This window comes from Mauremys mutica, chromosome 5 (assembly GCF_020497125.1).
Source record: "Mauremys mutica isolate MM-2020 ecotype Southern chromosome 5, ASM2049712v1, whole genome shotgun sequence".
NCBI lineage: Eukaryota > Metazoa > Chordata > Testudines > Geoemydidae > Mauremys > Mauremys mutica.
In genome coordinates this window covers 67,643,640-67,665,824 of record NC_059076.1, presented here as the reverse complement: position 1 = coordinate 67,665,824, position 22,185 = coordinate 67,643,640, and positions in this window count along the sequence as shown.

Below are 22,185 nucleotides of genomic sequence, written 5' to 3'. Positions count from 1 at the left end.
TGGTAACTATATAGACAGTTGTCGGGTTACCTACACACATGCTTGTAAATTGCTGCTCTCGTCTCTACTGAAAGTTTGAGGGCCAGATGCTGATCTCTCCAACACTAGTGTAAACTCAGTAACTCCACTGCAGCCAACAGAGTTATTCCAAGATAAAACAGATGCTAGTGAGACCAATAACCAGTCTTCAGTTTTAGTTCCTTTTCTCCCAAGAGTATGGCACATCTGCCTGTACGGCACATTTGCCTTTTATTTCAGCTGTCTTTTAAAATGCTGTGGGAGTGGGTATCTTATGCTGTACCTGAGAGACTGCAAAATGCTGTTTATCATACATTAGGGGCACAGTCTTCCCTGTTTGTTCTCAGTCTTGTCACAAGTAACCTATAAATAATGTCCATTGTGCTTGCAGGAACCCAAGGAGAATAGTCAACAGCCTATTATCAGCTGTCTTGTGAGCACAAGATTTAAAAGCACAATGAGACGACAGGGCTACAAGTCTCTCAGGGTATAACGGCCACCTGTAATGCAAAGTTAGATTTTAATAAAACAATAGCAACTCATGTCTCATAGAAATTAGTCTTCTAATTTGTCAACTGAATCCTTAGCAGACATCCATGTTTGCAGTCAAAATAATGGCTTCCTATTACACTAATGACTCTCTCATTGGTAATACAGAGAAAGATGCCATTAATGCATTATAACTTTGTGCCACATAACAGCATTCATGCATAAACCAATTTGTCTGAAGGTGATAGGAACACATTTAGTAGGGGAATACCCCTGATTTGTTCCTGAATGTATATATTAGACTTCCTAAAAATCAATGTCCAATTTGTAGAAACAATGGAGACTAATGATTAATTACAGATATTGGCTCATTATGAAATTGTTGTATTTTCAGCTTATATGCGCAGTCATTACACAGTAGTATAGCCTGGTGCATACAAGACTGATATTGTATGTGAAATTATATAAATTTTAATTTCCTTATATACTGTATTAGCCAAATAATACATAATGATGCAAAGAGACCATCTTTTAAACCAAATGCACTAGGTGGTTTGAACATTCATTGAGGCCTAATTGTATTCGGTGATCTAGAAGCAGAGTAATATAGTCTCTGCCTCAGAGTTTACAGTCTATGAGATTTGGCTTGGCAAGGCAGTCTGTTGACTGTGTATTATTTGATCATGCTCAAATGCTGTCAAATATTCCAGCAAGAATACCCTGATGTAGGTGTCAGCCTAACTTTTTGATTGTATCATGGTGCTATTCTCTTAGTTTTACAGCTTCAGTTCACTGTGCTCCACATTTTTCTGAGTTTAAAATATCTCAGTTAAGTAATTTGTTTTTTATAATTAGCCATAAGTATCTTTTTAAGGTGAAGTGTATTGGAGACCATGAAGTATTCCTCTTTTTTGTAATTATTCTAATAAATCAATGTTTTTAAATATTTGACCATTTTTGACATTTGACCGGTCAGTTGACCAATTATTTTTGGACCCATCAACTGTCCAACCCTATGAGATATTTCATGATTAAGCTACTTTTAATTGGTGGCTTGTATCAATAATTTCTGTAATTTGAACTTTCTATGGTAAGGGATCTATTATGTAGCTCACACAAGTTACAAAGTAAATTACACATAAAACTGTGCAGACTCCCTGGTTAAGAATATGCTGTTTTGGTCACCGTTACTTCATTCATTCTTCATTCGTTCTGTGTACCAGTTTAAGTTCCTATGGTGATCAGCCAGTCTGCAAGCCACATTTTGTGGACACCGTTAACCATCAGCAAGAGGCAGAAAAGCAGCTGTTTTTAGAAGAGCAACTGGCAACTAGAAGGGAAAATTAACAAAGCCTCACAGAAGCCAAAGCAAATATAAACTCTCTCTCATTACTGTCACATTAGTAAAACACTTTTCATGTTTCCAATTCTGAAAGCAGGCAGGACAGCCATAAGAAAGTCTTTTAAAGAGGCAATAAACGGGCCAGAACTGTCACCAAGTAATTGTTTTCAGACTTGAATCCTGGCTGCTGTGTTTGCACCATGCTTCAAATTCCAGAGAATGTGCTACACCGATATTAACAGTTACTTTCTGACCATAAAAAAGTTGTTTCTTTAAAATCACTGTTAATTGTATTATTATTATTGCTATTGATTTCTATTGCAGTAGCACATAGGAATCCTAAAACAGGGATAAAGCCTAATTGCGTTGGAGGGTGAAAAAGCAATAATGAGACGACAGTCCCTGGCCTCCCCCGGAGCTCCCAGCCTTTTGACTGAACATAGTTATGTGCTATATTACAGCAAACCCATTAGCCTGAGACAAAGTTTCATAAAAATCTACCAAGGCAAATATATAAAAGGTTAAATTCACTTCACTCCTAGACAGCCCAAGGACCTGGGCTTTCTGTAATGAAGTGGACAGAGACTGGGGAGTGCAATCCAATTTTGCCCCAATCCTGGTTCATGGTCAGTACCCCTCCTCCTTGCGGCCGTGCCTCCTACCCATTGGACCAGGAGCCTATTTTCTCCACACCATGCAGGGTGATATGGCAGCTGGATCTGCCCTGCCAGTGCACCCACAATAGGGTTGTCAATTGCCTAATCACACAAATCCAAACACCAGTGCCCCATCTCCTCCCCCACCAGTTCCCCGAGGCCATGCACCTGCCCCACCCTTTCTCACTCCATCTCTCCTCCCTCAGTCACTCGCTCTCCCCCACCTCACTCACTTTCACTGGGCTGGGGCATGGGGTTGGGGTGCAGGAAGGAGTGCAGGATCTGGGAGAGAGTTTGGGTGCAGGAGGGGCTCAGGGCTGGGAGAAAGGGTTGGAGGGAGTGAGGTGTGTGGGGGGGGGCTCAGGGCTGGAGGTTAGGGTGAGAGCTCCAGCTGGGCGGTACTTACCTCAGGCGGCTCCTGGAAGCAACAGCATGACCCTGCGGCTCCTAGGCTCAGGGGTGACCAGGCGGCTCTGCGCGCTGCCCCTGCCTGCAGGCACTGTCCCCACAGCTCCAATTGGCCTGGTGATATTCTGCCTTACAAACTAAAACTGAGAGCAGTGCTACTTTGTATGGGTTTTATGGTGGTCCACGCTCTTTTGCCTCCTTGAAACCCCTGCTTGTATGGTCACATTATCTAAGGAAACAACTGTTAACAAATGGGTTTTCTTGTGCTGCAGTATGCACAGGGTACATTTTTTTTAAACAGGTGTTTATAAAATATTCTCAAGCCAAAATTTTTCTTTTTAAATGGCAGATTCCATAACGTAGACAAGACCTATATATTCTTTCTGAGCCCTGTAAATTCTGGCTACTGTCTGCACTGACTAGCTTGGTTCTTCAATGGCTTGCAATCCTTCCTCATGCCATTTAGCACTAGCAGCCTCTGAGCTAAAATACATGGGCTTGCCTGCATAGAAACCTAGTGCATGACAAGCTGGGGTGTGAATGTTGGCTGCTAAGTGCATGGAAAGCTATGTGGACCCTTCTACAGTATAAGTTCTGTCGTGCACTTTGACACTCTGATCTTTCAAATTAGTGATCTGTAGATTTACACCCTGGTTTGCCATGCACTAAGGGTTTTGTGTGCGGCAGCTGGGAAGTGCAATTGCCAGCGCAGATAGACATACCCACACAACCTCACACTGAGCTGGAGCACTAAAAATACCAGTGTGGATGTTGCTGTGCTAGTGGTAGCTCAGTCTAGCCACCCGAGCTCAGCCCCAGGGGGTCAGGTGGGCTTGGACTCAGGCAGTAAACCAGTGTCACAACATCCACACGGCTAATTGTTATGGGCTACCTCAAACTGAGCTAGCATGACTGTCTAACCTTGCTGGAAATCACACCTCCCAGCTGCAGTGTAGACATACCCTACGTCTCCGTATGGACAAGCCCATAAGGGAAGGGAGCACAAGGCAGAAAACTGCATTAGCAGATGATCAAGTGAATCACTTCAGTTTCATATAGTGTCAGGAAACAACCCAGCATGTGAGAGATGACAACAGATGTTGGATAGAGAAGGAATTGTGTGGAGATGAGAGAGAAGAGGAAGGGATAAACAAAGAAACATAGGAGTAGAGCACAATGAAAAAGAAGAGGAAGTGGCTAGAAAGTCAAAGCCCGTGAAGAAGAATGATCTGAAGAGCTGTCTGATTCAGTTTTTGTCTAGAATACTAGAAAAATGATTTAGCTAACAGAATACAAAATATAAGCAATTAAGACTAGAACCCAAGACAAAAAGAGCTTATTGAAAACTTAATAAAGCCATAACGCAAACACTTACGATTGGAGGAAATAAGGATAGTCCTTCTAAAGAAAGAAATGTAGAACATTTTAATCAGAATTTTTTTACAGTATTTCTATGTTCAGAGGTTGAATTTTTGGTGGCACATTAGAAGAAATCTGTTAATTGTCCTGACTCTCATAAGTGATGAATCTGCTGTTAAGTGAGTTGTCAAGGGATTTTCATTTAGAGGTGGAAGGGAAGTAAGTTTTTTTTAGTTGAGGTTGAGAATGAATCTGCTTTTTTGTAAATACTCTGAAAATAAACCCACAGCAAATATTTAAAAGGCCTTGTGCATGTGTACAAATTGAAGATTTGGCTATGCAAACATCCCTGAGCTGCATGTGTGCATCAGATGCTGCAAGCATGAAGTGGTACAGAAGTTTTAGTGCAGACACTTGAAAATTTGAGCCACACACTGTTACATGAAAAACTTTCACCCAGCCAACTGTCCTTACAGAATTCGTCAGCCCACAACCCAAAGAGCCTAATACATTAACTTAAACTCAGTAATTTAATCCCAGCAAAAACTGGCGTGACCCTAATTTGCTTAATGTTGTATTTCATTTAGTCTTTTAGAAAGTTATTACTCCAATAAAATAGTTCAGTTATATATTATTCTTGCTTTAAAACAAGAGTCTTTTGAGATCTTTCAACAGTCACAATATACCGGTACATGAAGCTTTCTGCTCTATATAATGAATCTGGCTACCTCCCCAACAGCAATAAAGATGTACAGTGTGATGATATGATAACAGATTGTAAAACAGAAGAGCTGGATTCACTTGTACAGATGTCTTGTTATAGGCCCCTCTCTCTAATGCAGGAAATTTTTTTAAATTTTTCTGAAAATGTTGTCTAAAAACAGTTTTAGGTGCCTGATTATGCATACAAAATTAGTCAAACTACAATTTGCCAATATTGAATACTTTCAGCAAGCAAGACTGCATATGTGCAAACACAGATAAAAAATCATATGCACAAGAAGTTGGCAGGCAGGTATGCAAAAAGCTATTCAGCGTGCAAGGAAACAACTAATCCACAGATTACATTTAAGCCCATAGCTGAGTGACAAAGAGTTTCAGTTGTTCCATAAGGATAGTCTGTGTTTAAATCCCAAAGGTACTGAATGGCTTTATTTTCTAGAAGGTGTTGAAGAATTGTAGCCATTCTGCTGAGTAGTGTTACACCTGATTTTATGATCTTTAAAGCCGCTGTTCTCAGTTTTCAGGACAGAATGCAATGCCACTCTTTAGCCACAGCTGTCAGCACTTGTCCCAGGTTCACTGATGTTTAGTTTGAATTTAATGACGTTGATAATGTTCATCAGCTCGCTGTTCCTATGTGCCTTCCACTACTGAGAAACCTTAATCTTGTAAATTCTATTTGTTTCCACAAGAAGTGACTAAGGGCTTGGCTACACTTGCAAGTTAGAGTGCATTAAATCAGCCCCAGGAGCCCTAACTCCTGAGGTGTCCACACTGGCAATGCGCCAGCACTCCATGGCTGGAGCGCCCCGGTAATCCACCTCCATGAAAAGCATAATGCTTGCGGCACCAGTGTGGACGCCCTGGTCTATTAATGCGCTCTGATTGGCCTCCAGAAGTGTCCCAAAATGCCTGTTCTAGCCACTCTGGTCATCATTTTGAACTCTACTGCCCTGCCCTCAGGTAACCAACCGTCCGATCCACTCATTAAATTCTCTGGGAATTTTGAAATTCCCCTTCCTGTTTGCTCAGCCAGGTGTGGAGTGCTCTCAGAGAATCTTTCCAGGTGACCATGTCTCCATGTGCCAGGCAATCCCCAGTATGGAGCAATGGCGAGGTGCTGGACCTCATCAGTGTTTGTGGGGAGGAAGCTGGCCAGTCCCAGCTGTGCTCCAGCCATAGGAATTACAATACCGTCAGGCAGATATCAAGGGACATGATGGAAAGGGGCCATGACCGGGATGCACTGCAGTACAGGGTTAAAGTGAAGGAGCTGCGGAATGCCTACCGCAAAGCACAGGAGGCAAACCACCACTCTGGTGCTGCCCCCACGACCTGCCGTTTCTACAAAGAGCTGGATGCAGTACTTGGGAGCGACCTCACCTCCACTCCGAAGACCACCATGGAAACCTCAGAGGCCATAGCAGCACAGAGTTCAACAAGGCAGGAGGAGGAAAGCAGGAGCGAGGGTGCTGAGAAAGAGGGGAACAGCCCGGCATCCCTAGATGCACACAGCCAGGAGCTGTTTCCAAGGCAGGAGGAAGGTAGCCAGTCACAGCGGACAGTGCTTGGGGAAGAACAAACAGCAGAGGAGGTGCCCGGTAAGTGAAGTTAGTTGGGAAGGTAGTTGTTCGGTGCCAGCTCTTGGGGCGAGGAGGGTTAGGGCTGCGTGCATGCCTAGATGCGGAATAGGGTGTTGATGTGCTCTCTCACATCGCGGTAATCGGCCTCAGCAATCTCTTCAAAGGCCTCATGCCGAAGCTGGGCAATCTGTTTGCGCAGGTTCCTTGGTAGAGCTACTGTGCTCCTTGTCCCAGGAAGGCTAACATGTCCATGCCACTGTGCCATTAGGGGCGGGGTGGGGAACCATTGCTGCACCCAGGCAAGCTGCATAAGGGCTAGGGCGGAAGCTGCATTGTAGTAGAAGACCCTCCCTTGCTTCCCAGGTCACCCTCAGCAGCAAGATATCTTCCAGGATGAACTCATCTTGTGGAAAATGTGGGGACAGTGTTCAGTATAGGGGCCCCCTGCAGCTGTTGGCTCTCCCCAAGGCACAGAACCCCAGAAGACAGTACGGCCATGAAACAAATCAGTCCCCCTTGCCCGTGTGCTTACTCACCATTTTGGGGCTCCTGTGGGTTATGTGCACTCGCTTTGGGATGGGCAATTTCTGCTATTGTGTACACTGTACTTGTCTTTAAGTATGGCTGAATTATTATTCTGTCTGGCATGAACAATGCTGTCTCTGTTAAGTGTTGCATTTTGGCTTTACAGATGCAACCTTGAGATCCCAGATGTCCTTGTTATCAACAGCCAAAAATCAGGAAGCATCCACAAAGAAGCAAAGAGAACCTGCTGCATGAAGTCTTTCCCAAAACTCTTTCCCTTGTGCCCCCATGTCACCACCAACCCACTTTCCCCAGCATCCGGGTTCTTATCGCCACCAGCTGCCTCCAACACCTGTAGCTTCTCCACCCAGCCCTGAAAACTACAACCCTTACCCACTGCACTCAACCCCCCTCACCGTGCACTTTAGCCAGCCTGAAGTGCAGCACTCATTGCACGGCACTCCAGACAGGAAGGCTGAGTATGATAAGAGGACATACGCAAATCTGTGATTGTCCCTCTCCACCCCACTCCCTTCCCTCCTCCCACCCAGCACAGACGTGTCCTGCCCTTTCTGTTTCCCAAGCAGTTGTGTTTCTTTTCAATAAATGATTTTTTTGGTATTGAAAACATTCTTTATTGCATTAAGTAAGAAATACCGTAGCCCAGGAAAGCAACAGGCACTGCAAGTCAGTGCATCATATGTAGCAAACACAGATGCCTACTAACATTGGAACCACTGCACTTCACTCCAGTGCAGGGCATCAAACATTACTGGTGGCTTTCAGCATCAAATTGCTCCCTCAAGGCATCCCTAATCCTTACAGCCCCACACTGGGCCCCTCTAATAGCCCTGGTCTCTGGCTGTTCAAATTCAGCCTCCAGGTGTTGAACCTCCGAGGTCCATGCCTCAGTGAAGCTTTCACCCTTCCCTTCACAAATGTTATGGAGGGTAGAGCACATGGCTATAACCATGGGGATGTTGTCATCAGCCAAGTCCAGCTTCCCATACAGACAGCGCCACTGGCTCTTTAAATGACAAAAAGCACACTCCACAGTCATTCTGCACCGGCTCAGCCTGTTGTTGAACTGCTCCTTGCTGCTGTCAAGGCTCCCTGTGTAGGGTTTCATGAGCCATGGCATTAAAGGGTAAGCAGGGTCTCCAAGGATCACAATGGGCATTTCTACTTCCCCTATGGTGATCTTCTGGTCTGGGAAGAATGTCCCGGCTTGCTGCTTTCTGAACAGGCCTGTGTTCCGAAAGATGCGTGCGTCATGCACGTTTCCAGACCAGCCTGCATTAATGTCCACAAAACGCCAACGGTGATCCACAAGCACCTGGAGAACCACAGAGAAATACCCCTTCCAGTGTATGTACTCAAAGGCTAGGTGGTCTAGTGCCACAACTGGAATATGCATCCCATCTATTGCCCCTCCACAGTTAGGGAAACCCATCTGTGCAAAGCAAGCCACAATGTCATGCACATTGCCCAAAGTCATGGTTCTTCTGAGCAGGATGCAATTAATGGCCCTGTAAACTTGCATCAACGTGATTCCAACAGTTGACTTTCCCACTCCAAAGTGGTTAGCCACCAATCAGTAGCTGTCTGGAGTTGCCAGCTTCCAGATTGCAATAACCACCCGCTTCTCCACCAGCAGGGCAGCTCTCAATCTCATGTCCTTGCGCCGCAGGGTGGGGGTGAGCTCAGTACACAGTCCCATGAAAGTGGCTTTCCTCATCCAAAAGTTCTGCAGCCACTGCTCATCATCCCAGACTTGCATGACGATGTGATCCCACATCCCAAGCCCAAAAGTGGTGTTCCACTGTGGTGAGCGTGTCCATAAATGCCAAAAGCAATCTCGTGTCATATGCATTACGTGAATCGACATCATCTGACTCCTCATTGTCACTTTGTAGCTTAAGGAATAACTCAACTGCAATTTGTGACATGCTGGCAAGACCAATCAGCGTATTCCTCACAAGTTCAGGATCCATTCCCACAGACCGAAAGGGAGACATAGCATGCAGTACAAAAAAGTTGAAAGATGGTGCCAAATGTGGACGAAATCACAGGAATTGCTGGGATGTGAAGCGATGCATCACAGGGCATTGGGACAGTACCCAGAATGCCCTGCCCGCTTCCCACAAGCCAGAATGGGAAGAGGTGCTCTGTGAGATAGCTGCCCATAATGCACCGCTCCCAATACCGTTGCAAGTGCCGCAAATGTGGCCACGCCCCTGTGCTTGCAGCTGACAGCGTGAACACACAGCAGCCCTTTCCCTGCTGTGGTCTCCGAGGGCTGGTTTAACTCACAGTGCTCTACATCTGCAAGTATAGCCATGCCCTAACGGAGTGGACACCAGCTTGGGAACAAAGCCACTGAGAGCACATTCCAATTTGTCAGTCCTTCTCCACTCTGCCCTGAAGGCCGCCAGGAAAACCCTGCTTTTTTGCTTGTTGCTGGCAGAGCAATTTGAAAACCACCACCACCTATTGCCAGTATTAACACCTCATGGTCTTATCATGTGTCTTGCTGCGATATTTTGTGTTTTTCCCAAAGCCCCAGCTCCTGGAAATGTAGTTAGCAGAGAATCTCAGCTTTCTCTTTTAATGTAACCCTTCTGCCAGGTATTGTCAGATGCAACAAGGGCCAGGTTCAAACGCCTAAGGTTCAAATACCTTAACAACAACCACCACCCGCCTTCCCTAGGCACCTTAACCAGAATATTTTCCTGACTCAGAACACAGAGTTTGTAAACTTTTTAAAGGGGAAAAGGAGCCACGCATTAATTTGGTAAAACACAACAGCAATAAATCAACTATATGTTTATATAGATAGCAAGTAAAACACCATCCCTCACTGAATCTTTGGTCATAGTCCATTGCCTCCATTTCCTCACTTTCTGGTGAATATCTGATAGATAAACATCCCTTGGACACTTCACTCCCCATCTTTTCCCCTCTGATATGCCCCACTCACTGCTTGTCATCAGTAATTAGTGATGATCCAGAGCCTGGGAATGCACTTGAGCAGGTCCATCTCCATTTCTTAAAGGGAAGGGCCACTGTCTGCAGCCATGATGTCATTTCTACCCACTCATTGTTCACTGTGCCACTGCCACTAGCCACAATGCTGTCTCTTCCCCATCTTGGCAGCATGGCAAGAGCTGAGAGCTACCATCATCCCTTGCCGCACCACCAGATCCAGATTCTAAGGCTCTGCCACCTAGTCCGGTTACTGCGAAGGTTATTTTGGATGTAATTACAGGTTGGAGTTTTGGGGTGTTGGGGGTTTTTTTGTTTGTTTTTTGACATGCACCTTGCTTGCACTTAAGATTGTCCAGGTTCTGCCTGCCATGTCTTTGTTGGATGGATCTAACAAAGTCCATCTCTGGCAGCACAATACTTTCAGTGGAGGGTGCTAGCCTGTGGAACTCTTTCTTAAGGAGTCAGCCGGAGCCTAGGTTTGGTGCTTTCAGACCGTAGTGTAGGCATATTGATTTAACTTGCATTTTGCTTAAATTCCTGCCCTCACCCTTCCCTTCCCCCACCATTTAGAGGAATTCTACTTGCAGTAGTTTTTTAACCCCCTTTTCAGTGGCATTTCTCTTATGGTAGTCCCCAAGAGACATCTGAGAGTGAGGCCCCATTGTGCCAGTTTTATTTGTATGCATTACTCCTCTGAGACTAAGGATTTGGAAACTGACTGCTGCCGTTTGCTCTACAGTATTTGGAGATGGATCTTCCCTGCAGATTTAACTAAAAGTCCAAGTTCAATGAACAAACACAAAGCTTTAAAGGAATCCCCCTCAACCCAAAGCTAACTTTTCTCTGCTTCTCCAGTTATCTCCCTTTTAACAGTCGGGGAGGCCTGCTTCCAATCTGTGTGGAAAAACACAGTAGTTCATATTCACCAAGGCCAAGACTTTAAAAAACAGGTACCTAAGCCCACGTTTAGATGCCTAAATAAGTTGCCTGATTTTGAAATGAGCAGAACATCCAGCTGCTCTCACTGACCTATTTAGATAGAGTAAAGCTGCTAAATTAGACTTAAAAACTGATTTGTTCTATATTTCCTTGTTTAGCATTTATTTAAGTGAATTAGATACATTTTTTGTCATGTATCAGAGGGGTAGCCATGCTAGTAGCCCAAATATCCCACCCCAAAGATGGGAAGCGGGTGGAGTGCCTGTTAGGAAGGGCTTACAAAAATGTATCTATAAAAGCAGCAAAGAGTCCTGTGGCACCTTATAGACTAACAGACATATTGGAGCATGAGCTTTCATGGGTGAATACCCACTTCGTCGGATGCATGTCATACATGGGTGGGTATTCACCCACGTAAACTAACAGGCACTCCACCCGCTTCCCATCTTTGGGGTGGGATATTTGGGCTATTAGATTCTCGTGGGGGCTTTCTGAGAGCTTCATCAGACTGCTCAATGAAGTCAAGCACTAAAGGTGATACAGTCAGACCATTTATTTGTAACAGATTGGGTAGGAATATAATGTAGAGCACTTAATTCCCAACTCTCCTGCACTCCACGGGCATGCTAACTCTGCATACTTCCTCCCTATGCAAGATCAAAGCAAGTCCTACAAACAGCTGTAGGTGATCAACCAAACATTTATACAAAGCCCTCAGTGTTCTGACAAACAGATTGGGAAATTACTAGCAAATGCTGTCAGATTAGCATGGTTGGGGTTTTTTTTGTTTTTTTGTTTTTTTCCACTAAAACTGCAGTACCTGTGAATAAGCACATGAGGTCTCCTATCACACACAAGTTGGCTGTTTCCCTCCAGTAATAGCCACACTCCCTTCAGGCTGTAATAAAAGTAACACTGCATCGAGAGATTAAGGATCTCTCAAACTGTTCTCTCAAGATCTTGACTTGTGTAAGTAACATATCAAACCCTCCAGTCATGAGTTTGGCAAGAAAGAAGGGCAAAGCTGCAAACACATTGTTGTTTTTAAAAAGATGCAAAGTATGATGCCCTCCAGGTCAGGGTGGGGGCACATGAGCAGGATGGAGTGGAAAAGTTTGCGCTGCTACCTTGAGCTTTTTCCCTCCCCGTCACACCTTTCCCTCAGACGGGGTTTCTGCTCTGGAATTTACTCATATATTGCCCATTTATGATGAATTACATGCTTAGTTTACTTTGGTTTAGGTGGCTACAGGTGCTCAGGCACAGACAGGTGGCTGGAAATTTAAGAACATGGTCTTGATTAACAACCTTGCAGGTTGCGTTGTTGCTCCCTCTCTCTCGCTGGGGTTCCAACTTCTGCCTGGGGAGAAATTTAAATTGCTGTTGAGATTCCACAAGAATGTTGTCAGTCCTGAGTTATGCCAGATTAAACCATTTTAACACATGGCTGAATATAGCAGTATTAATAAAGAATTCCACTGTATTTTAAACAATACAGCATGGTTGTACATGTTCTACACCATGGATTGCATGTCCCATCACAGAGAAAAGTCAACTTTGCCGCTCTGGTTCTGGGTCTTTTAAAGTGAGATGATCTTGGTTTTGTGACATAATCCTCGAACAAACATTACAAGGAGAAGCCTCTGAAAATTGGTCATCATATCCTAGAAGATGATATTCCATCCTATCCTGCTCCATGAGAAAAAAAGCCTTTAAATTAACACAGTAAAATAGATACAATTTGTAACAAAGATTTTCTGCGTTTGTTAGAGATCACCAGCAATCATTTAAAAGTGATTTAGCAAATTAGTGTAAAATTAACCTTTACTGACAAGCTAAACAACAAAATCAGGAAATAGGGTTTCTCCTGGGTTTACTGACCTAGGGCATGATCCTTACTCTGGCCAGACTCCCACTGAAGTATATGAGGCCTGGTCTGAGTACGTGGTTTGCCATTGACTTCTACTGGGACAGGAACGGCCCCTTAGACTATACAGAGGTGCATATAGAGAATCTCTGTTATTATTTCTATTCCTTTGGATTCCAGTGTCCACTTCTGACTGCCTGAATCTTGCCTGGGTGCAACTCTGTGCCCTTTTCTGAATCAACCACCACCAACACACACTACTATTCAGTCCTTTTTCGCCAGTTAGTCCATCTATCCAAAAAGTTATACACATCATTCTTTGAATGGGTAAGAATCTGATCTTCTAATACCTTTGTAATGAAGACTAAGAACAGAGGAGGACGTTATAATTCAAATTGTACTGTACTTTCCTCAAGCTCAGTTTGTTCCATGAACTTATTTAACTCTAAACAAACTGTAGGTGGAGATATTTTATTACCTACTACCCATCCAATCAAAGGGAGTACTTTCATGAGATCAATGGTCACATGGCAGAACTTGCCCCCTCTTAACTTCATTTATAATCAAAACATAATTTCAGTGCTACAACATTCGTTAATGAATATAGACTTCTTTACAGTAAAAGCAGAGAATTACAAAACTATTGCCCTTAGTTGTTACTGCTTCTGACACCTGGCACTTTTAAAAAAGGTGGTATTGGGAAGAAACATAATTACAAGTTTCTCTCTCAGCATGGCGGTAGTCTTTCCAATTATCTTATATTGGCTTGGTTTTGGTTGTTCTTTTACACTGGTTTGTAACAATGAGGTTAATTATTCTATTTTTTTTAATTTGTGGCAATAAAGAAGCAATGGAAATGGGATCTCTAACTTCAGAGGTCTGATCTCAAATTACTAAAAGTTTCTAATGCAAATAACTGAAGGCCAAGAACAAAGAGGAATGAATTGCCGATATGAAATTTCATGTTCCTTCTGGAGGATAGTTTTGCTTCAAGAGGATTATATTTTATGTTAATCACTGCATATGTTCATGTGTTGGTGGGAAGGACTGGCTTGCATGCCCCTATATTGCTAACTCATGGAATGTCAGATCTGTTGAAGTTATATATAACCATATTGCATACTACCTTAACTACCATCATTTAGTTCAATGAGTTGAGGGAAATGTTTTTGGAGTGTAAGGTTCTGAGTCTTAACAACAGTGTCGCAAATAGAGCATACGATTGGTTGATATCAGTATTATCTGTATGTATGCCATCTTCAGATCATTACAGTAACATGGGGCCTCATCAGTTCATTATTATCTAAGGGATATTTTGCCTAAATAGAGACAGATAAAGAACACAATGCTAAATAATGTCAATAATTTTAACTGAATCCATATCTGTGTAAGATTTAGAACAAACCACATGGAATTAGAATAAGAGCTACACAGTGAAAAAGCAATTCTGTATTAAGTACATCCTTTTGGCAGATTTGTGAGGTATATTGATTGGTTGCATCTGGCCAACTCTATGTTTTTAAAATCCCAGCACATTTCATTTGTAAAGTCATTTTTCAGTGGAAAGCAAGTGACCTTCACCAAGCAAGCTATATTTTAATACCCATTTGAGCATGCATGCATCCATCCATCATAAGAAAAATCTATGGGGAAAGGGCATGTTTTAACCTTGACTGTGCAAAATATGTTTTCAGAAAGCAAAAAAATAAGTATGTTTTAATCATTTACTCATTGAGCAAAGGTTATTCATGTTTATTAATCTTTTTAAAGACATGGTCCCTGTCCCAAAGAGCTTACAATACAATTTAAGTATCTATACATGATGGAACAGGTGATGGTAACAATCAATAGGAAGGGAATGGAGTGAAAGTCACATGGTGCTGAAACTGAATACAGAGCTTGTATAGTAGACAAATATTTGTATAAGTTAAATATACAAAGATACTGAGAGATTCAAGGCTGACCGGGGAAGGGAGAGAAAAATAAAGCAAAATATAAACCCATTAACCAAAGGGGAAAAAACAGCAGCAACAGCAATTTCTTTGGCAATCCCAGATGAATAATAAGAAAACAACGCTGATTGCTAGCCTTACTCAGCCTTTATGTGTCCTTGTCTTAACAAGGACAGAGTAGACAGGGACTCATAATATACTAAAAGTGGCACAGCCCAGGAGAGAGCCAGCAAACAAACAAACTATAAGGACAGGATACAATTGTCGAGCATGCTCCCTCTGTGAAAGGGAGACGTGATCGCGTTTAGCCGTGCACACACTTGATATGGAATTGACATAAGCAAGCACTCAAAGAACTGAAACTTTTGCAAAAATGTTTTGTTGAAAAACCAATTTTTTGGAAAAGTGTGACCACTTTAGTAATCTGGCTGAAAACCAAGTATTTTTCGCAAGTGTTATTACAAAGACTGTCAAATTTTCCACCTGTTCTAGTGAAAGCTCAGTATAAGCAAAAAAAATCCAAGAATATTCCTAAACCGCTGACTGACTTGATCAATTGTGGGTAGTTATCAGAGAAAACTGCACTGATGCTGCAAACTCCTTCCTATGCCAAAGTATGACTTTTGTCTTATTCAAGTTTAGTCTTCAACCAGCTGTTCTTCATCCATGAGCTCATCTCAGGTAGCTTGGTCACAGTGCTGTTATTGTATGCGGTGAAGGATAGATGGTCCTAAACTTTGCTGCCAGACAGCCCAGGGAATAGAGGATATTTCAGGCTGAAAGGAGCAGAGATGGACACAGTTCACATGGTCCCTCTTATAGCAGGATCTCTGAACTGCAAGAATCAGAGTTCCCTTGTGGAGTAGAGGGGTGAAAAGACAGACTTCCAGTTAGGAAAACAGGCCACTCAAATGTGGGAAAGGATGTGCCAATGTGCCTGCTGCTGTTCTGCATAGAGGGAAGTCCCTGCCCTGCACAGCTCCTGATTAGCTAGATCCTCGGGGGAAAGGGGCAGGCGAGAGGGATAGCCTGACAGGATATGGGGAGGGGCGAAAGTACTCAATAGAAAGAACTATGAGGACTTGCAGCATCACCAGGGGGTCTTAATATCAACAAACATTCACATAGTCAGGATCAGCAATAGAAAACAGTAGAAATAACTTAATGCCCCATCCCTGCTGGAATGTGTTAGGATGTGAGCAGAGAGCCTAGAGTCAAGGAGCCCTATGCCCGACCATGGCCAAAGGGGCAGCTTTCTGAGGGCTGGGCTCAGTGACAGGACCTCCATTTTTCTGTGCAGAGGACATTGTTGACATTGCAAAAACAACACTACTTATCTGTGCATTAGCTGTTGTTTGTTGAGATGTGTTGTGCATGTGTACATTCCAATGTGAGTGTGTGCGCGCCCACTGCACTCAAGAAAGAGACTTTTGCCAGCAGTATCAATAGGTGGTGCATGGGCCCCTGGTCTCCTCGTACTCTCAGGTGTAGCCCTAGTAAGTGATGGCACTGTATAATTTATAGTAAAGAACTGTCAAACACATAGATGAACATAGTTTTTGTAAGGGAAATCATGCCTCACCAATCTGCTAGAATTCTTTGAGAGAGTCAGCAAGCATGCGGATAAGGGTCACCCATTGGATATAGTGTACTTAGATTTTCAGAAAGCCTTTGACAAAGTCTCTCACCAAAGGCTCTTAAGCAAAGTAAGCTGCCATGGGATAAGAGGGAAGGTTCTTGCATGGATTGGTAACTGATTAAAAGATGGGAAACAAAGGGTAGGAATAAATGGTTAGTTTTCAGAATGGAGAGAGGTAAATAATGGTGTGCCCCAGGGGTTTGTACTGGCACCAGTCCTATTCAACATAATCATAAATGATCTGGAAAAGGGGATAAGCAGTAAGGTGGCAAAATTTGCAGATAATACAAAACTACTCAAGATTGCAGTCTGCTTGGGACTTAACTAAGAGCTACAAAAGGATCTCACAACACTGGGTGACGGGGCAACAAAATGGAAGATGAAATTCAATGTTGATAAATAAAAAGTAATGCACACTGGAAAACACCTTAAAAGTCCACAGATCCAGTTGACATCAGTTCTGGGGCCAAGAAAACCCGAGAAACAGGGCCTGGGTGTGGCATTTTATACCGTACTTCAAGGGTAGTCAACAGGCAGACTGGCAAACACTTTTGAACGGACACTGAAATCTTTTTATTTACTTATCATTCTAGTTTTTTATTATTATTTTCTTCTTCTCTGGAGTCTGGACCTATACTATAACTTGACCAAGAAATTTGGACCTTGACAAAAAAAAATTGACCACCACTGCCCTACTTTATGTAGATGTTCCAATGTATATCCATATTTGATCCTGTAATACACCAATTACTACAAGGTTAATATCTGCTCCCTATCCATCTGTGGAATTCTGGGATCTATAATGAACTTTAAGCATTAATATTCATAATTTGTGTCAATCATTTCTTCATTGTTTCTTAATAATTCCTATGCATCAATGTGCTTTAATGCCTCAATAGGGCCTAGCAGCCTAATTGTTAAAGATCCCCAGAACTCCCTTTCTTGCGGAAACTTGTGGTGTAGTGTCCCCTTTGTGGTAACTTCTTTATCTCTCAGAATGAACGTGTAAAATCATTGACCTGGAGTTATCTCCTTAATCTATTGCACTATAGTCAAACCTCGGCCCTTAGCATAAATACCACAAAAGACCTCAAATTAATACAATATGCCCTTACTTATAGCAAGCTTCATAACTCGGTTAGTTACAGTCACTTATTTGACCCCATGCATGTTTCAAACTAATAAGCGAAACGTAGCTGTCAGTTGTATACCCTGATAGTTTCATTGCACTTACAGCAAATACAATAGAAGCAGGGTAAAGGTCAGAGGACAACAGTCACCCCATTGCTGGGGCAAGAGGTACAGTGATTACCCCTGCACCGTATTAAGTACTATAAGGTGGTACTTCCCCAGGAGATCCTCGTCTAGAGGCAAAGTTATCAGAGGTCAGACAAATAGCTGATGGTCAGAGAACCAATACTGTTTTGGCCACACAGGTGCAATCAGGATTAATGTTTGTCTCTTTTCAATTTCCTGAGTATTCTCAGAATGAGAGGAAGTGGAGGGAGATTATTGGACCTTGGAAGAAGAAAGGCATCTGTGATGGAACCTGGCCTGTGGCTTGCACTGGAGCAAAATCTTGTGCATTTATTGTTCAGGACACCTGTGAACAAATCTATTACTGGGTACTCCCAGCAGTGGAAATCTGGAGAATGTGACAATCAGAATGCACCAAGGAGAGAACAGAAGGTTTAACATCAAAAATGAGCAGCTGAATCAACTGATTGAATACTGTATTATTATACTATAAAAGTGTATTGAATATGGTTTTTATGAAAGCTTGCAATGCTGAATATGTTGAATAGGATTGGTCCCAGTGCAGACCCCAGGTTACACCACTATTTACCTCTCTCCATTCTGAAAACTGACCATTTATTCCTACCCTTTGTTTCCTATCTTTTAATCAGTTACCAATCCATGCGAGAACCTTCCCTCTTATCTCATGGCAGCTTACTTTGCTAAAGAACTTTGGGTGAGAGACCTTGTTGAAGGCTTTCTGAAAATCTAAATACGCTATATCCACTGGGTGACCCTTATCCACATGCTTGCTGACTCCCTCAAAGAATTCTAGCAGATTGGTGAGGCATGATTTCCCTTTACAAAAGCTATGTTCATCTATGTGTTTGACAAGGTGGACCATTAGAGTTAATGGAAAGACATTGAGACATCCTGGCTCTCAAGTTAAGAGGGCATTTTCACCCCCTAAGTATGGACTAAAATAGGGGTGAGCAAACTATGACCTGCAGGCTGGTTCGGCCCCTCAGGACTTTGGATCCAGCCCACAGGATTTCCACCCCCGTTGCACCGCGGGCTGCGCGCCGCTCCGGGAAGCAGCCGGCACCACGCACTCCAGTGGCCCCTGGAGGGTTGGGGGGGGGCGCGCCGAGGGCTCCACGCACTGCTCTTGCCTGTGGGTACCTACCCTGATGCTCCCATTGGCCACGGTTCCCCATTCCCAGCCAATGGGAGCTTTGAGGGAGGTACCCACAGGCAAGGGCAGCGCACAGAGCCCTCTGTCCCTCCTCCCCCAGGAGCTGCAGGGACGTGGTGTCAGCTGCTTCCCGGGGCAGGGCCTGCGGGCCTGCCCCAGCCCCAGTGCACTCCGCTGCCACGCCAGAGCCACTCCAGGTAAGTGGCACCAGGCCAGAGCTCTCACCCTTCCTGCACCCCAACTCCCTGCCCTGATCCCCCTGCAGCATCCTAACCCCCTGCCACATGCTGCACCCCTGCTGCACCCCAATCCTCTGCTCTGAGCCCCCTGCTACACCTCGCACTCCCTCCCACACCCCAACCCCCTGCCTCATCCCTACATTCATGGCCCTGCATGCAATTTCCCCACCCAGATGTGGCCCTTGGGCCAAAAAGTTTGCCCACCCCTGGACTAAGAGAAAAGAGAAAAGAGGGAGCTGGGAAGACTCTTACATGAAGGCTTGTGGCTGATGATTTTTTTAATCTAGAAACAGAGGGACAGCATTTAGATGTTAAGTTTTCTGTGAAATACTGAATCCTCTCTATGACTAAGGGCATATTTTGGGAAACTGTTTGAAGGTGGTAGGTAACTTGTATTAGAAAAGGGATTTTATCTAATATAGAAGTATAAAGTCTTATGTTTATTTTCTGTGTAATTTGTGCATATTTGCTTTCCCTTTACTATTTCATCTTTGAATCTGTGACTTTGCTAGTACATAAATGGTTTTTGTATTCTTACCCCAAGCGAGACTCTGGGTTGCAGATTGTGGGGAGAGTGGGTGCCAAAGTGAATTGATAGCTGGGTGGCTGGTTTCACAACTTTGGGGAAGACAAACCAGAGGGAAACAGTCCAAGTGTCTGGTAGTTAAAAACTTGGGCAGGATGGATTTGGGGAGACTTGGGACTGGAAGGGCTGTTGGTATCACCCTGCAAGAAGTAATTACACTGCTGGAAACCAGGGTGAGACATTATCCTTATGGGCAGGCTATTGGTGTCAGAGCTCTAAGCCATAGCAGAAGAGCATTAAGGCATCACAGGTTACAGGGCAGACAGTAAAAGAACCTCTCACTGGTCTGGATGATCCCCAAAATGTCTCAGTCATGTAGTCATTACAAGAGTTGCACCCCAATATCAGCGAACTGAAGTTCACACTCCAAGCAATGGCCTAACAGACCCTAACAGATTCAAAAGTGAGGGAGCAAAGTAAAAGCTTACAGTTTATCATCTTCTTTTGTTTATTTTAGGTTAAGGGAAATAGAGCAAGGAATGGGGGAAATGAGTCAATTAGTCTTTGGATGCATCGGATTAAAAAAACAGCTTGGGAGCTTATATTAGAAAAATGGTTTACCCCAAAAGGGAAAATCAGCAAAGGATCTGAGTATTATAAGCAGGAAGAGGGTACAGGAGGAGATGTCCCAGGGTTGGGACACCAGCCACACCTTGATCCCCAGCAGGAGAGAGCTGCTCAGATACTGCTGGCCACATTGCAGTGCCACAGAGAGAAGGAGGTGCACGAGCATCAAATGCAGTTGGCAGAGCTGAGAAGGCAGGGAATGAGCAGGCAGAGGAGCAGGCCCACCAGCGACAGATGGAAGAGAAGGCACTTGAGCTCAAACTACTGGAGCAACAGAAATGTGTCCCCCAGCGCCTGGGTAATCTCGCCCAAAACTCAATCAGTGGGGACAGACTTTATCCAACTTTTAAAGACTCAGACTGTACAGAAGAAAATTTAACTGCTTTGAAAAAAACATATACCAGGTCGACGGCATCCCGAAAGACAAACGAATGTCTGTACTGGTTCCCAAAAATCTTGCAGAAAGCTTTCCAAGTCTTTATTGGCATGGACAAGGGAGAAGTTATGAACTGGGATAATATAAAGAAGCTGTGTTGCTATAGTTTCAAATTACTCCAGAATCATACTCCTTAAAGTTTAGTGACTAACCAAAGCATGACAATATCAGTTATGAGGAGTTTATGCATAAAATGCATGATTACATGAGAAAATGGGTAAAAGGTAACATGGTAGAAGGGGATTATGGGAAATTGATTTATTTGCCCAAGAACACTTCTTCAGTGCTTTTTCTGATGGAATCAGAGCAGCCATATGGGAAGTCTCCTGAAACAGTACAGGTGGTAACTCAAGCTGCTGATTTGCATGTGAAGGCCAAATGGGTATTGAAAGAAAGCCATGATGGGAAGGGCAAAGGCCTGGAGTAAAAGGGGTATGTGTGTATTCCAGATTTGTTCCCAGGAGGAAGGAGGGGAAGGTGAGAAGAAATAGGCACGCTCTAAGCCACCCGTTACAAGCCCCCAGCCCAGGACAAGGCCCCAAGAAGATAGTGCGTGTGTTGAGCACATAAGGAGACAATGCCCCAAACTCAATCCCCGTCCTGCCCAGGTTAACCCAGTTATGATGAGCTCAGGACACACACAGTTATCTGAGGAGGTGTTAGTAAACTTCATATGGTCTGAACCCATGGAGGCAGACAAAATGTTCATCAAAGATGCCAAGGTTAATGGCAGGATATGCCAGGTATGGTGAGATACTGCTGTGCAGAATTCACTGGTTAAAAGGGAGATTGTCAAAGAGTTTGACATGCTCCCAGGGGAAAAATGTAAAGCTTTTTGCTTTGGGAACTTTTGAAATCACAGCATCCTTAGCCCACGTACAGCTGGATTGGGAGAGGGTGAAATATGATTTCAAAGTGGAAATTTGGGACAGTATTTTTAGTTGGAAATTATATAATGTGTCTAAAGTTATTAATGTGGTAACTGACAGTGGGAAAGTGTGCACCCCAAAAACTCCATTGCCTATCCCGGGGATGAAGAGACAGAGGGAATGGGGAAGGACACTTTTGCCTGCATAGCAGGGCATGGACACATTCCCAGGAACGGGGGCACGGGTGTCACCTCCTACTACATCAGCCCTCCCAATCAGCCAGAGGCAAGCAGACTTTGTTAAAGAGCAGGACTCACACCCTTCCTTAGGGAGCATTACGGAAACAGTTTGTAGCAATACCCCTATAATAGATAATAGGGGAAGGGGTGTAGAGTAGAATATTTAGGGAAGCCCCAGAGGTAAAAACAAGAGCTGCTGGGAACCCCACAAACAGCTCCTAGTGCCTAAAAAGCACAGAGCAGCATTACTACATTTAGCCCATGCGCTGGATAACTAGAAGTAGAGAGGACATTTGAAAGTCTTCAGAAATTTTTTTATTGGCCAGGTAT